Genomic DNA, 14564 nt, shown 5'->3' on the forward strand with positions numbered 1-14564 from the left:
TCAAGTTCTGAGGTAAAGAAAAAGATCTGATTAAAGATCGTCCGAGTGTCTTCACTGAGGTAAGTGGTAAGTCAGGACCGCTCTTTAGTTGGTGATAGGATGATTCCGTTGCCTGATAAAAGTTGGGAAGAACCTGTCCCTGAATCTGGAGATTTGCATTTTCACACTTCTGTACCTTTTGCCTGATGGGAGATGGTGAGTGACCACGGGTGAGACTCGTCCTTGATTATACCAATGGTCTTGCCAAGGCAGTGTAATGTGTGGATGGAGTCAATGCACAGTTTGTTGGTCTGCGTGATGGTCTGGATTATGCCCACAACTCTCTGCAATTTATTGCGGTCTTGGATGGAGCTGTTCCAAAACCATGCTGTGGTGCATCTCGATAAAATGCTTTCTATGCCGCATCCGTAGAAGTTAATGAGAGCTGTTGGGGACATGCTGAATTTCCTCAGACTAAGGAAGTAGAGGAGTTGGTGTTCTTCCTTAGCTATTACTTCGATATGGCTAGTGCAGGACAAGTTCCCAGTGATATCTTATCTATCTATCTATCTATATTACTAAAAGTCTGTTCTTGACCGGTTTTCGCCATCTGTGCTGCGATTTCCGAGAAAACGCCGCCACCTACGGCCGTCATTTTTGGCCACCTTGCTCAGAGCCCCCCTCCGCCGCATGTGTGCGGAGGATTTTTCCCGTCGATTAAAAATGACAGAGATATTAATGATTTTACAAAATTCCCCATTCTCTCTGCTGCCCCCACTGGCGGCAGGGCGGAGGGACTATAAAACCAGGAAGTGGTGTGCCTCACTCACTCTTCAAGATGGAGGAAGGCAGAGGGTCACGTTTCTCTGAGCTGTGAATAACACTGAACACATGTCTACTCAAATGTAAGTGCCCTTAGTGGTTCTAAAATGCTTGCAGAATGTGTCTATTACACTTACTAAAATTCCCCTTCAAAATAGCAACAGAAAAATTCAAGTATCTGGGTATCTTTGAATAAATTACGAGAAGACACAAATCATTATTTAGTGCCAATTTTATACCACTATTAAATAAACTGAATGATATGATTAAATTTTGGAAAACGCTTCCGCTCTCATTGATAGGTAGAATTAACGCTATAAAAATGACTTTCTTACCACAATTAATATATTTGTTTCAAGTGATCCCAATATATATTCCAAAATATTTTTTCAAAAAACTAGATTCCACTATCACTAATTTTATATGGGATTACAGAACACATAGAATTCAACGAAAGCATTTGTGCAAATCTAAAGAAGTTGGGGGTTTATCATTACCTAACTTTATGTATTACTACTGGGCAGTGCATATTAAGAACATAATGTACTGGCTGGATAGTTCCACTCAGCAGTTGGAGTGGATAAGAATGGAGAAAGAGGAGTGCTATCCGCACGATATAGGAACGATCCTGCTCTCACCGATAAAATTGAATAGTATAACATATAAGAAGAACCTAATTATTCACAATATAATAAGAATTTGGAAACAAATAAAAGTATCCTTGAAATTAAATAATTTATCAGTACTAACACCACAACCCCGCATTCAAACCTTCTCTCATCGATAACACATATCAACAATGGGATAGACTGGGGATTAGGAAAGTAGGGGATATGTATGAATTGGGCAAACTGTTATCATTTCAACAATTAAAATTAAAATTAAAATTGAAGGATAATCAATATTTTAAATATATACAGGTATGTGACTTTATGAAGAAATATACACATAGATTTCAAACTATATTTTTAGACCCTTTAGAAGAAGCAATGAATATTTAGGCTGATTCACAAAAATTAATATCATACTTTTATAATAATATATTAAATGAGAATCACCCTCAACAGAAGCACTAAGGGAAGATTGGGCACATGAGCTAATGATAAAGATCTCAAAGGATAGATGGGAAAAGTATTTGATGAATACACATAACTGTTCTATTAATGCAAGACATAATTTAATTCAATTCAAATCATTACAAGACTATATTATTCAAAAACGAGGTTGAATACATTTTATCCAAACGTCTCTCCCAGATGCGATAAATGTTTGTTTCAAAACGCTAATATAACACATTCATTTGTAGGATGTACAAAGTTGAATAAATTTTGGAGTGATATATTTGATATATTTACAAAGCTTTTCAAGTCAAGAATAGAACCCAAAATGGAATGGATTATATTTGGAATAATAGGAGAAGATACCTATTTAAATAAAGACCAAAATGTTTTTTTTAATTATGGGTTAATAATTGGAAAGAAATTGATACTTAAATTTTGGAAAAATACAACCATACCAACTGTTAAAATGTGGATTAGGAATATGATGGACATAGCACGCCTTGAAGAAATGAGACTCCGACTGATAGATAAATATGACCAATTCTTAAGGAGTTGGTCTCCTTTCATCGACTTTTTGGAATCATGTGATGCATAAGGATTGCTGATTTCAGTTCATGACGTGGATAGATCTACATCTCCGAATACAGATTTGAAAAATTCTCTTTTAAGGGGCCTTCTCTCCTATTTCTACTTTCCACTTTTTCTTTTTTATTTTTTTAATTTTTTATATACACACTTCACGTTTTTCTACTCTCTACCATCTATTTTTCCACTTTTTCCCCTTTCTATTGTTTTCTTTTTCTTGTCTTGCTTACTTCCTTCTCATAACATAAAACTAGAGGTTGTACATAGTATGGATTACGGTATGACATAGTTGGCACCTAAAATTAGGTTCCACTGTACTGTTTTGTACTGTATTAACTTCTAATAAAATAAACAAAAAAAAAAGAAATTAAAAAAAAAAAAGAAGAAAAAAAAAGAATGTGTCTAATGGTTCTAAAGCTTGCAAAAACAATGTCTATTGGTTCTAAAGCTTACAAAAAATGTCTATTGGTTCTAAAGCTTGCAAAAAGTGTCTCTATTGGTTCTAAAGGTTGCAAAAAATGTCTATTGGTTCTAAAGCTTACAGAAAAATGTCTATTGGTTCTAAAGCTTTCAAAACAATGTCTATTGGTTTAAAGCTTGCAAAAAAATGTCTATTGATTCTAAAGCTTGCAAAAAAATGTCTATTAGTTCTAAAGCTTGCAAAAAAAATGACTATTGGTTCTAAAGCTTGCAAAAAAATGTCTATTGGTTCTAAAACTTGCAAAAATTGTCTATTGGTTCTAAAGCTTGCAAAAAGTGTCTCTATTGGTTCTAAAGCTTGCAAAACAAATGTCTATTGGTTCTAAAATGGTTCATACTAGCGCTCCAGTAAGCGCCCTCCCCTCCTCCCTCCCCTGGTTGGCTTGGCTTGGGTGTGTCTTGAAATTGAAAGGCACTACTTACTGCAAATGGTGGCATGGTTGAAAGGCACTATTTACTGCAAATGGTGGCTTGGGAGCTTTGGCTTGAAGTTGAAAGGCACTATTACTGCAAATGGTGGCTTGGTTGCTTTGGCTTGAAGTTGAAAGGCACTACTTACTGCAAATGGTGGCTTGGTTGCTTTGGCTTGAAGTTGAAAGGCACTACTTACTGCAAATGGTGGCTTGGGTGTGGCATGAAGTTGAAAGGCACTACTTACTGCAAATGGTGGATTGGTTGCTTTGGCTTGAAGTTGAAAGGCACTACTTACTGCAAATGGTGGCTTGAAGTTGAAAGGCACTATTACTGCAAATGGTGGCTTGGTTGCTTTGGCTTGAAGTTGAAAGGCACTACTTACTGCAAATGGTGGCTTGGTTGCCTTGGCTTGAAGTTGAAAGGCACTTCTTACTACAAATGGTGGCTTGGTTGCTTTGGTTTGAAGTTGAAAGGTACTACTTACTGCAAATGGTGGCTTGGGTGTGGCTTGAAGTTGAAAGACACCACTTACTGCAAATGGTGGCATGAAGTTGAAATGCACTACTTACTGCAAATGGTGGATTGGTTGTTTTGGCTTGAAGTTGAAAGGCACTACTTCCTGCAAATGGTGGCTTGGGTGCTTTGGCTTGAAGTTGAAAGCACTACTTACTGCAAATGGTGGCTTGGGAGCTTTGGTTTGAAGTTGGAAGGCACTATTACTGCAAATGGTGGCTTGGTTGCTTTGGCATGAAGTTGAAAGGCACTATTACTGCAAATGGTGGCTTGGTTGCTTTGGCTTGAAGTTGAAAGGCACTATTACTGCAAATGGAGGCTTGGGAGTTTTGGCTTGAAGTTGAAAGGCACTACTTACTGCAAATGTTAGCTTGGGTGTGGCTTGAAGTTGAAAGACACCACTTACTGCAAATGGTGACATGAAGTTGAAAGGCACTACTTACTGCAAATGATAGCTTGGGTGTGGCTTGAAGTTGAAATACACCACTTATTGCAAATGGTGGCATGGAGTTGAAAGGCACTACATACTGCAAATGGTGGCTTGGGTGTGGCTTGAAGTTGAAAGGCACTACTTACTGCAGATGGTGGCTTGGGTGCAATGGCTTGAAGTTAAAATGCATTATTTACTGCAAATGGGGGCGTGGGTGCATTGGCTTGAAGTTGAAAGGCACTACTTACTGCAAATGGTGGCTTGGGTGTTTTGGCATTTAGTTGAAAGGCACTACTTACTGCAAATTGTAGCTTGGGTGCTTTGCCATTAAGTTGAAAGGCACTGCAAATGGTGGCATGAAGTTGAAAGGCACCTCTTACTGCAAATGGTGGCATGAAGTTGAAATGCACTCCTTACTGCAAATGGTGCCGTGGGTGCATTGGCTTGAAGTTGAAAGGCACTAATGTAAATGCACTTACTTCCTGTTTGCACTGTATATTGATTTTAGATAAAACGCTACCACTTACGGCTGTGAGTTTTGGCCATCTTACTCAGTCCCCCCTCCGCTGGGCAGGTGCAGAGAATTCTTCCCATCAATGAAAAATTAGTTATTAGTTATTAGTTTTTTAAAAAATGTTGAGAATCTCTCTCCTGTCAATCACTCCATGAAAGCCACACCTTTTCTGGTGGGGGGGGGGGGGGGGAGGGGTTATAAAACCCGAAAATGTGGGTGTGGCTCAGTCTCTGCAAGATGGAGGAGGGAGACGTCACTTGAATTTGGTGGCCTTGCACCCTGCTAGAAGTGGTAAGAAACTGCACTTGAATTTGGTGGCCTTATACCCTGCTTGAAATAGAATTTCAAGGATTAGCCGTGAGTCAACTACCAGCCCACCAGCCGTGAGTGAGTTGCCAGCACAACAGGCTTGATTGACTGAGACGCCAGCCCAAGAATCCATTTGGCGCACAATTTGCATACTAGCCCTCTGGAAACCAGTCCCTTCAGCCCACAACACCCATACTAGCGCTCCAGAAAGCCCCCCCCCCCCCAACTGGTCACCAATATTAGAATTGGTGGAGAGGTGGAATATTGCGTTGGATGACCAGCCCTCCTGTGTGATGCTGGGACCCAACGGGTCCCACTTAGTCTAGTATATTACTAAAAGTCAGATCTTGACCACTTCCTGTTGTTCTGTATATTGATTTTAGAAAAAACGCTGCCACTCACGGCTGTGATTTTTGGCCATTTTACTCAGATTCCCCCTCCACTACGCAGGACAAGAGGATTTTTCCCATCGATTAAAAATAAAAGATTTATTAGTGTTTCAAAAATGTTGAGATTCTCTCTCCTGAAGGCCACTCCCCTTCCCTTCGGCCACTCCCGAATAACATGTCTATTAAACTGTGAGTGGTTTAATGTGGTTTGAAAATATAGTTTGGAAATGCTAAAGCTGTGTTGCCTTTGGCTTGGAAATGCTAAAGATGTGTTGCCTAATTAAAGTTGCCTTGCCTAATTAAAATTGCATTGCCTTCTATATAATTCAAAGTCTAATCTTGACCACTTCCTGTTTGCGCTTTATATTGATTTTAGAAAAAACGTTACCACGTACGGCTGTGATTTTTGGCCATGTTACTCAGTCCCCCTACGCTCATCAGGTGCCTAGGATTCTTTAGTGTTATTAGTGTTTAAAAATGTTGAGATTCTCTCTCCTGTCAATCACACCATGAAGGCCAGCCCCTTCTGGTGGGAGAGGGAGGGAATATAAAACCAAGAAGTGTGGGCGTGGCTCAGTCTCTGCAAGATGGAGGGAGAGGTCACGACTCGCTGTCTTTACTGGCCCTGCACCCTGCTTGAAATTATATGAAACTGCACTTGAATTTGGTAGCCTTGCACCCTGCTTGAAGTGGTAAGAAACTGCACTTGAATTTGGTGGCCTTGCACCCTGCTTGAAATGGAATTTCAAGGAATAGCCATGAGTCAACTGCCAGCCCACCAGCCATGTGTGAGCTGCCAGCACAACAGGCTTGGGTGACTGAGCCGTCAGCCCAAGTATCCATTCGGCCCACAATGCTCATACTAGCCCTCTGGGAACCAGTCCCATAACACCCATACTAGTGGTCCAGAAAGCCCCCCCCCCCCCTACCCCACTGGCCACCAATATTGGAATTGGTGGAGAGGTGGAATATTGCGTTGGGGGAACCAGCCCTCCCATATGATGCTGGGACCCAACGTGTCCCACTTAGTCTAGTTTACTCCTAAAAACTTGAAACTTTTGATCTAGTCTCCTGTCACTTAATGTCTACATCCCACTTCCACTCGAATCTCTCATTCCTTGGCCTTAGTCCAATACATTAGTCCAAGATGCCCAATGTAAGATCGAGGAATAGTTTGGGTACCTGGCAACCTTCAGGACATAATACTGAATTGAATAACCTGTTTTCTTTCCTCGCTCTCCCAAGATCTATCTGTACCTTTCTCTTTCAAATAATTTTTTTTTTCTTTACGGTCATCAACTGCCATCTTATAAAGAAGCTTTTACCGTCACAACTTTCTATCACTATCACAAACATTCCTACTTTGCAACTTAACATAAGCTTCTTTTCCCACTTCTCTAATCGTGGCTGAGAATCAATAATACAAAAAAAAGATTCAATTTCTCTCTCCACTGATGCTGCCTGACCTACTGAGTGCTTTTAGCAAATTTTATTTTTTTGCTTGGATTTCCAGCAACTTCAGCATTTTGATCAAAATATATTTTTAAGCATTGGTCTGGCATTCTTCGTGATTTCAACTCCATATACCACCTCAAGCTCCAAGCAAACAGTCTCTTGATCAGTCCATGAATCTGGAATAAAAGTTCCTGGCCTCCCAGCCTCAATTTTCTCCGTCAATCACACACAGCACTGTGATGTGGTTTTCTGCAAAGGCTGAACTCTTGCATGTTAATTATACAACTAAGTTCTAACAGCTGTGCAAAATTGAGGCAGTCACACATATCACTTCCCTTATCATAAATCTTTTCGCTATTACACCAGGACCATAATTAAAATAAATTCTAATGATGCAGCAAAAAAAGTGCAGCCATGTTACGTTATTTAAAGCTCCTAAAGCAGAGATACAGAATTTTTAAGCTTTTATCTTTTGTGTTTTTTTCACACCAGATCAATCCTAAATGTTGTCGATATTCTTTCTGGAGTGGCAGTAATGGTGTCTGGCTGAACTATAAATTACAGTGCATCATTGATTCAAAACACCACATATAATAATCAATGCAAGACTATACACAGGGATTTTCTTTCTGATACCCTGAGTTGGTATTAGTTTGCACAGGTCGATATTACCCTAAAATGTGCCAATCTATCCCTATTTGCAACAAACATGTTCAACCTTGTTTCCCATCGATGCCAAACTAATTATTATTCTTTCTTAAAGGCCTAGAACATTATGTATTATGTCAGGGGTTCAAATAGCTTTTTTAAAGGTTCAAATCAAAAGAAAAACTGTTAATCTGTAAAAAACTTAGTAACAACAGAAATTTCACACTTTCATGATGGCATGATTAAGGTCAGCTACAATATCAAATTTTAAAAGGTTACAAAAAGATTAACGTGAGAAATCATTTCAGAAAGATGTTTAACTAAAGATACAATATAGAGTGTTTAAATAATGAGGGCATTGATTCCCTTTTCCAACAGTGATAAGCTGCGGCCACAGTACAGACCTGTAGACAGACAATAGTAATACCATGCCATTTTAAATTCATGCTCTTTACTCCAATTGGAAATTACAAACTAATTTCCTTCTAATAGGCGCCTACAGTTTAAGGTACTGGCATTTTTTTTGTCTCTTATGTAGATGATCGTTTAATGCTTTCTTGATTTGACCACATTAAATTCACATACCACATTGGTTACTTCCGTAAAAATGTAACTAAGTTTATCGGACGCCCTGTCTACCAATAATAAATAATTTGTTACTCATGATACATTCCGAATACTCCATCCCTAATAAATGAACCTAGCACATTTCCCTCAATTGACTTTGGACAGACTATAACTGTAAAGTTAATCTCTGTCTCCTCACTCTGAATAATAGACTGACAGTGCAGTTTTCCAATCAGGTACAATTCCAGGATTAAAAGTGCTTCAGAATATTGCATTGACAATTTCCTCAGGCACTTATTTTAATACATCAGGGTGTGGAAATCACCAGAAATTAGTATTGAACTATTAGTAAAGCATGTACATCATTATGTTTTACTCGGACAGTGTGTACTTTGTACCTTTTATTTGATTTATTTTTAATTTTTCTTATATCTTTATTTTATAATCCACATCCCCAATTGAGAAGACGCAAGTAGATGATCATTAGCCTGTCATTTCCTAATTTCTATTTATGGTATCACTTGCATGCCATTAAGGATCACATGTTATCCTTAGCTAAGATTCTTCTTATTCCATATCAAGACCAAAATAAAATGCCTACACAAGATTTGTGCATGTGCAGTGATGAGTTAATTCACATACATACATCACTCCCAATTTAAGCCCTCTGCCAGCAAAATAAAATGATTTATATTCAGACATCTCTTAATTAAACCGATCTTGGTGTAAAAATGGCCTTTGGTCAAATTAATATGGTAGCCAGATAAGAATATCAAAGTCATTTAAAAATATCCAAGGAATTCCCATGCACATAATATAAATGGCTTAGAAGAAACAGTGCCAAGCTGAATGAATGTGAAAAAAACTCTTAAATCCGCATAATCTGTTGACTTGGTATTCAGAGGCCTGCATGCTTGTGAGATTGGCTATTACTGAGATTTTAGAAAGTATTTTGCCTTTCTCTTGAGTCCTCTCCAGTGGTGCCTTGCTTCCCAAATGGGTTGCATTTAATGTCTTCTGCTGGCATTGTGCAGCTGGGGCTTGGGTTAGGAACACAAGGGGTGGAGGTGGCTAGAATGTTAGGTTTACATATAAGTTGACACTCACACACCAAAACTTACGTAGAAGTTATTATATGCATGTAGACATTGGCCACTGAATATCATGCAGTCTCAGAGTCAAGGCCGATAGCCTTATTGGTATTCCTGTTTTGTTATTTGCAGGATCTGCTTTCACCTATCCCGCGTGAATAACAAGGACTCAGTTTGGGTGGAGAAGTCAGCCATATAAAACAAAACTCGAAGAAAATTGAGACAATTATTCACAGATGCCTAAATTAATGATTAATGCAATGACAGGATCAGGCAGCTGGGAATACGTCTCTCATATTGTTGGTGGCTGAGCTGAAGAAAGAGCTCTATATATATTCAAACCATGTACACTGTGTGCTTCTCTTCCCATGTGATTTCTACTGATAGATAAAAGCCAACAGAATATGAGAGTATTTTATTGTCCCCCTGTAACACATGTTAATGGTGTACTTTACTTTTAATATGCTATTTCCCTTCCAATGCTAGACTGCACAATGATACGATAATAATAACCCTGACTAACTATCAACCAACCAACAGATATGAAGCATAATTGCAACATAAAATCCACGAGTTTGAAACAAACCACTTTTCAGTATCAAGACACATCAAGGAATGAATTGAACAAAGTCTGCCTTATTAACAAATGTTGGAGTTGATGGAAAGGATTAAAGGATTTCAATAATGGTAAATCAATGATGTTTTTTCTTTCCATTTTTCATTTGGGCAGCTATGGTTTTCCTTTTACACAGTTGATCACAGTGTATATCTGCCTCCATCGCCACTCCTGGCACCTCGTCCAACATTCACCAGTATCTCCGTGTAAACAAAACCTTGCACCACACATCTCCTTTAAACTTTGCCCCTCTCATCTTAAAGTTATTCCCACCAGTATTTGACATTTCCATCATGGGGAAAAAAGTTCTTATAGTTTTATTTATGTCACTCATTACTTTATATCCTTCTATCAGGTCTTCCCTGACCCTCCAGAATCAATGTAAGTGTAAAACATGATGTGTTTCCAAACACAAATTAGATATATGCGAGTGATAAATCAAGGAATACTATTTACATAATGCAGGCAGATTTGTTTGGTTATAATGCGATTTTGACTGGGAACTAGAGAATCACTTAAAAGTTACTTTGGAAATTGACAAGCAGAAGAAAAAGTTGTCTTGGATCAGCATTGGGGAAATAAATATTTCCCTGCAGTAATCAGACACCATTGTCTCTTAAGAACAGAGCTGTTACTGTAACCACACGTGGCAATTGAAATTGACACATGACTGCTTCTATTTACACTTGTGCAATAATACCGTTAAACAAACTAACATACATTCTTTCATATTTTTAGCTGCAACAAAAATAAGTTTATTGCTGTTGAAAAGACCTTTAATTTTGAAATTCCTACAGGCAAAATAACTGAGTATTGCAAATCTGAAAGTCTCCAACACCGTGCCCTCGTTACATGATTTGACATCTCTTTATAATGCGATTTTCTATGACACAAGGTTTCTTAGGAATGCAACTCGTGTTATAGCAGAGCTACCTGCAAATTGTATCAAGAATACAGTAGAATCTGTTGAGTAGGAAACCTCCGACTGAAAGCATATAATTAACAGGGGGGCTGTGGAATGATAATCCTTTCCATGGCCTATGTATCCAAAGAACAAATAACTGACATCACAGTCTGACAATTTCGCCCTATGTGACAAGATAACAACAAAGAAATACGATGCCGATGGCCACAGCAGGGAGGCCCAGTTGGGAACTGTGTGATCAGCTGCACAGATGTTCAATGGGAATGATGAGAGGGTGGCATGAACATCAATACTGGAGGAGGAGTTGTCCTGATCAGTCAAACTCAACACAGTATCTGAAGAAGGGGTCCGACTGGAATCTTCACCTATCTTTTTCCTCCAGAGATGCTGCCAGACCTGCTAAGTTACTCCTGTAGATGATATATGCATGCGACCCTTAATATAGTTACCTCATCACTACTAACCACTCCCCATATCACAAGTATAATTACAACCTCCCCACCCACATATCTCTCTCTAGTTTCCGTGACAGACCACGTACAGCTAGTGCTCTCTGTAATGCCACAGTATGAATAAAAGAAGTAAAGTCACAGTGTGTTGAAAACACTTCTTTACATGGTGTCAAACCTCTTACCCTTGCGCCTCATGTTTATCGGTTGTTACTTTAATTTTGCCCCAGTTTTCTGTTACCCCCTCTTTTTTCCTCGTTATGGCCACTTCTTGCCGCAAACCCGATGTGCTCGTTTTCGATGCAGACATTGCCCATCGATGGGATGTCTTTAGACGTGACTTCGACCACTATGTCACAATCGCTCATCCTGCCGCTACTCCTGCCGTCCAAGCTTCTCTACTCCTTAACCTGGCTGGTCCCGATGACCTGGCTCGGTCAGACTTCTTCGTCTACGCTGCGGGTGAATCTGTTCGGGACCCGGTATGTTTATTGGCTAAGTTTACCGCGATTTGCGACATTCCGACTAATTGCATTTTAGAACGTTTCAAACTGTTCGGGCGGCGTCAGCACCCTGGTGAATCTGCTGAGAACTATGTTGCTGCACTGCGACACCTGGCCAGACGGTGCCGCCTTGAGACGCTGACCCCCGAGGAGCTGACCAGGGACCTTCTGGTTTACGGTCTCCGCGATGAAAAGCTAAGGGCTGAACTTTTGCGCAAGCCCGACCTGTCTTTTAACGAGGCTATGCATGCCTGCCGTTTGTCCGAAGCCGTCACTTCGGCAGTGTCTCCGGCTGATCAGGACATTAACTTTGCCAGCGTTACCCGCCCTTGGCAGAACCCTACCCCGCCACGATCCCCGAGGTCCGGCACTGCTCCCGGGGGACGTACCCAGCTAAGGTGCCCCAATTGTAACTTTGCCACTCATCAGTACAATGTATGCCCTGCTTTGGGCAAAACGTGCAATTACTGCAAGAAACTAAACCATTTTTCTGCTGCCTGCCGTTCCCGTGGGAAGCCTCCTGCTGCTCCAAGGCGTATGTTAAACAACTTGGAGCAAACTGATAGCGAGCTCGGTTCCCAGTACCATCTCAAGAACTCCCTGTATCTGAATCTGGTTCCTCTCAGGGGGAGACCAGCATTTTTTCTGTGTTGGATGCACCTGCAGTGATAACAGACCCTTCAGTTCGTGTAACTGTGAACAACTCGACCTTCACCGCTAAGTTAGATACCGGAGCTGTTGCGAATGTTATGTCAACAATCCTCTTCAATAAGATTAGGTCCAATGAGCAAGTTACTTCTGATCGCTCCACTTTGCACGCATACGGGGGAGGGGTTCTTGTTCCTGTGGGAAAGGCAACTCTGCGCTGCAAGATACTGGAGACCTCTCGGCCCCTCACTTTCTATCTTCTCAATTCCAACTGCATTACCCTGTTGGGCAACCAAGCATGCCAGGACCTGGGCCTGGTCTCCTTCCACATCCCCAAGGTGCAGGCCCTAATGGACCCGTTGGCTGAATATCCTGACTGCTTTGATGACGAGCTGGGCAAGCTGCCCTACAACTACAAGATTGTCGTCGACCGCAAGGTCGAGCCAGTGGTCCGTGCGCCACAACCTGTCTCCTTCGCCATGAAGAGAAAAGTAGAATCGACGCTGCACAGCATGGTAAAAATGGGCATCCTAAAGGCGGTCAGCGAACCCACCAAGTGGGTCTCCACCATGGTTGTTGCCGCGAAAAAGGACAAAAGCGAAATACGCATTTACATCAACCCCAAAGACCTAAACCTTGCCATCAAACGCCCGCACTACCCCATGAGAACAGTAGAGGACGTCGCTGCACAGGTTGGTCCGGCCACAATCTTTTCTGTCCTCGATGCCAAGAGCTCCTTCTGGCAGATACCACTTGACGAGCATTCCTCCAACCTGACAACTTTCAGCACCCCCTTCGGCAGATTTAAGTTCCTCCGAATGCCATTCGGAATCAACTCTGCCAGCGAGGTGTTCCAACGGACAATGAAGCAACTGTTTACCGGTCTACCGTGTGCCATCATCGTTGACGACATCCTGGTCTACGGTAAGGATGTCACTGAGCACGATTTCAACCTCCGCCAAGTCCTAGACCGGGCCCGGAAGATCAACTTGAAACTCAACCCCAAGAAGTGCCGATTCCGCGTCCCCGAGGTCACATATGTTGGACATGTATTCACCGCCTCGGGGCTGAAACCCGACCCACAGAAAACGGCTGCCATCTCCGAGATGTCATCACCCACTGATGTGCCCAGCCTGCAACGTTTCCTGGGCATGGTAAACTACCTGGGGAAGTTCATCCCCGACCTCAGCGAGCAGAGTGCTCCCCTGAGGGATTTGATAAAGAAGGACACGGCCTGGGCTTGGTTCCCTCAACACCAAAAAGCTTTTGACATCCTTAAGTCCAAGCTGATCAGTACCCCCACACTTAAATTTTTTGACCTGCAACGTCCCATTATTATCACCTGCGACGCCTCTCAGTTCGGGCTCGGTGCCGCTTGTCTACAGCTCCATGACGGCCTGCAACTGCCAGTCTCCTAATCGTCCCGTACCATGACCCCTGCCGAACAGCACTACGCACAGATCGAGAAGGAGCTACTGGCCGTGGTGTTTGCTTGCTCCAAATTACATGCTCCAATATACTATGCAACACTTTCACCATTGAAACTGATCACTAGCCGCTTGTCACCATCCTCAACAAGTCGATCCACGTTGCCTCATCCCGCCTGCAGCGCATGATGCTGCAGCTCCAGCGTTTCACTTTCAACGTCGTTTTCCGAAAAGGCAAAGACATGTTCGTGGCCGACACGCTATCCCGCGCCCCGCTAACATCCACCGATCGCCACCCCTATGAAATGTCTGACCTGATGGTGCTCAATGTCAATATTGTCCCTTCACAGCAGATGAAGTCCCTGGTCGAGCACACTGCCGATGATCCTGCCCTGCAACAGCTTGCTGCCATCATCCAGCAGGGCTGGCCCGACCGTCGTTCCGCTCTGCTGGCTGGCGCCGTGCCCTACTTCCTGGTCCGTGATGAGCTCATACTCCACGACGGCGTGGTCGTGAAAGGACACAAGGTGGTAGTGCCTGCTGCTCTGCACGACCACTATTTTCAGGCTGCTCATAACGGTCATCCTGGGGCCGAAGCCACCTTGTCTCACGCCTAGAGCCAGTTCTACTGGCCTGGTATGGCTCAATACATCCGGGAGAGGGTCTCCTCGTGTTTCATTTGCAACAGCCTCGCCCCCCACCAGCAACGACAGCCGCTTCTGCAGCAGCCTGCACCCGA

The 14564-nt window shown here is 42.0% G+C and overlaps 1 protein-coding gene and 1 long non-coding RNA gene across 2 annotated transcripts in view; both read right to left on the bottom strand.

The window, feature by feature from the left end:
- pibf1 (progesterone immunomodulatory binding factor 1) overlaps nt 1–14564 on the bottom strand; it is a 105698-nt gene that overhangs the window by 62591 nt on the left and 28543 nt on the right. The window lies entirely within an intron of this gene.
- LOC116974505 lies at nt 5434–13044 on the bottom strand. The gene is made up of 3 exons (XR_004412375.1): nt 13034–13044; nt 5888–5949; nt 5434–5504 (listed from the first exon to the last, which is right to left on the bottom strand). It is a non-coding gene; the product is annotated as an uncharacterized LOC116974505 (long non-coding RNA).

Source organism: Amblyraja radiata, chromosome 6, assembly GCF_010909765.2.
Source record: "Amblyraja radiata isolate CabotCenter1 chromosome 6, sAmbRad1.1.pri, whole genome shotgun sequence".
Lineage (NCBI taxonomy): Eukaryota > Metazoa > Chordata > Chondrichthyes > Rajiformes > Rajidae > Amblyraja > Amblyraja radiata.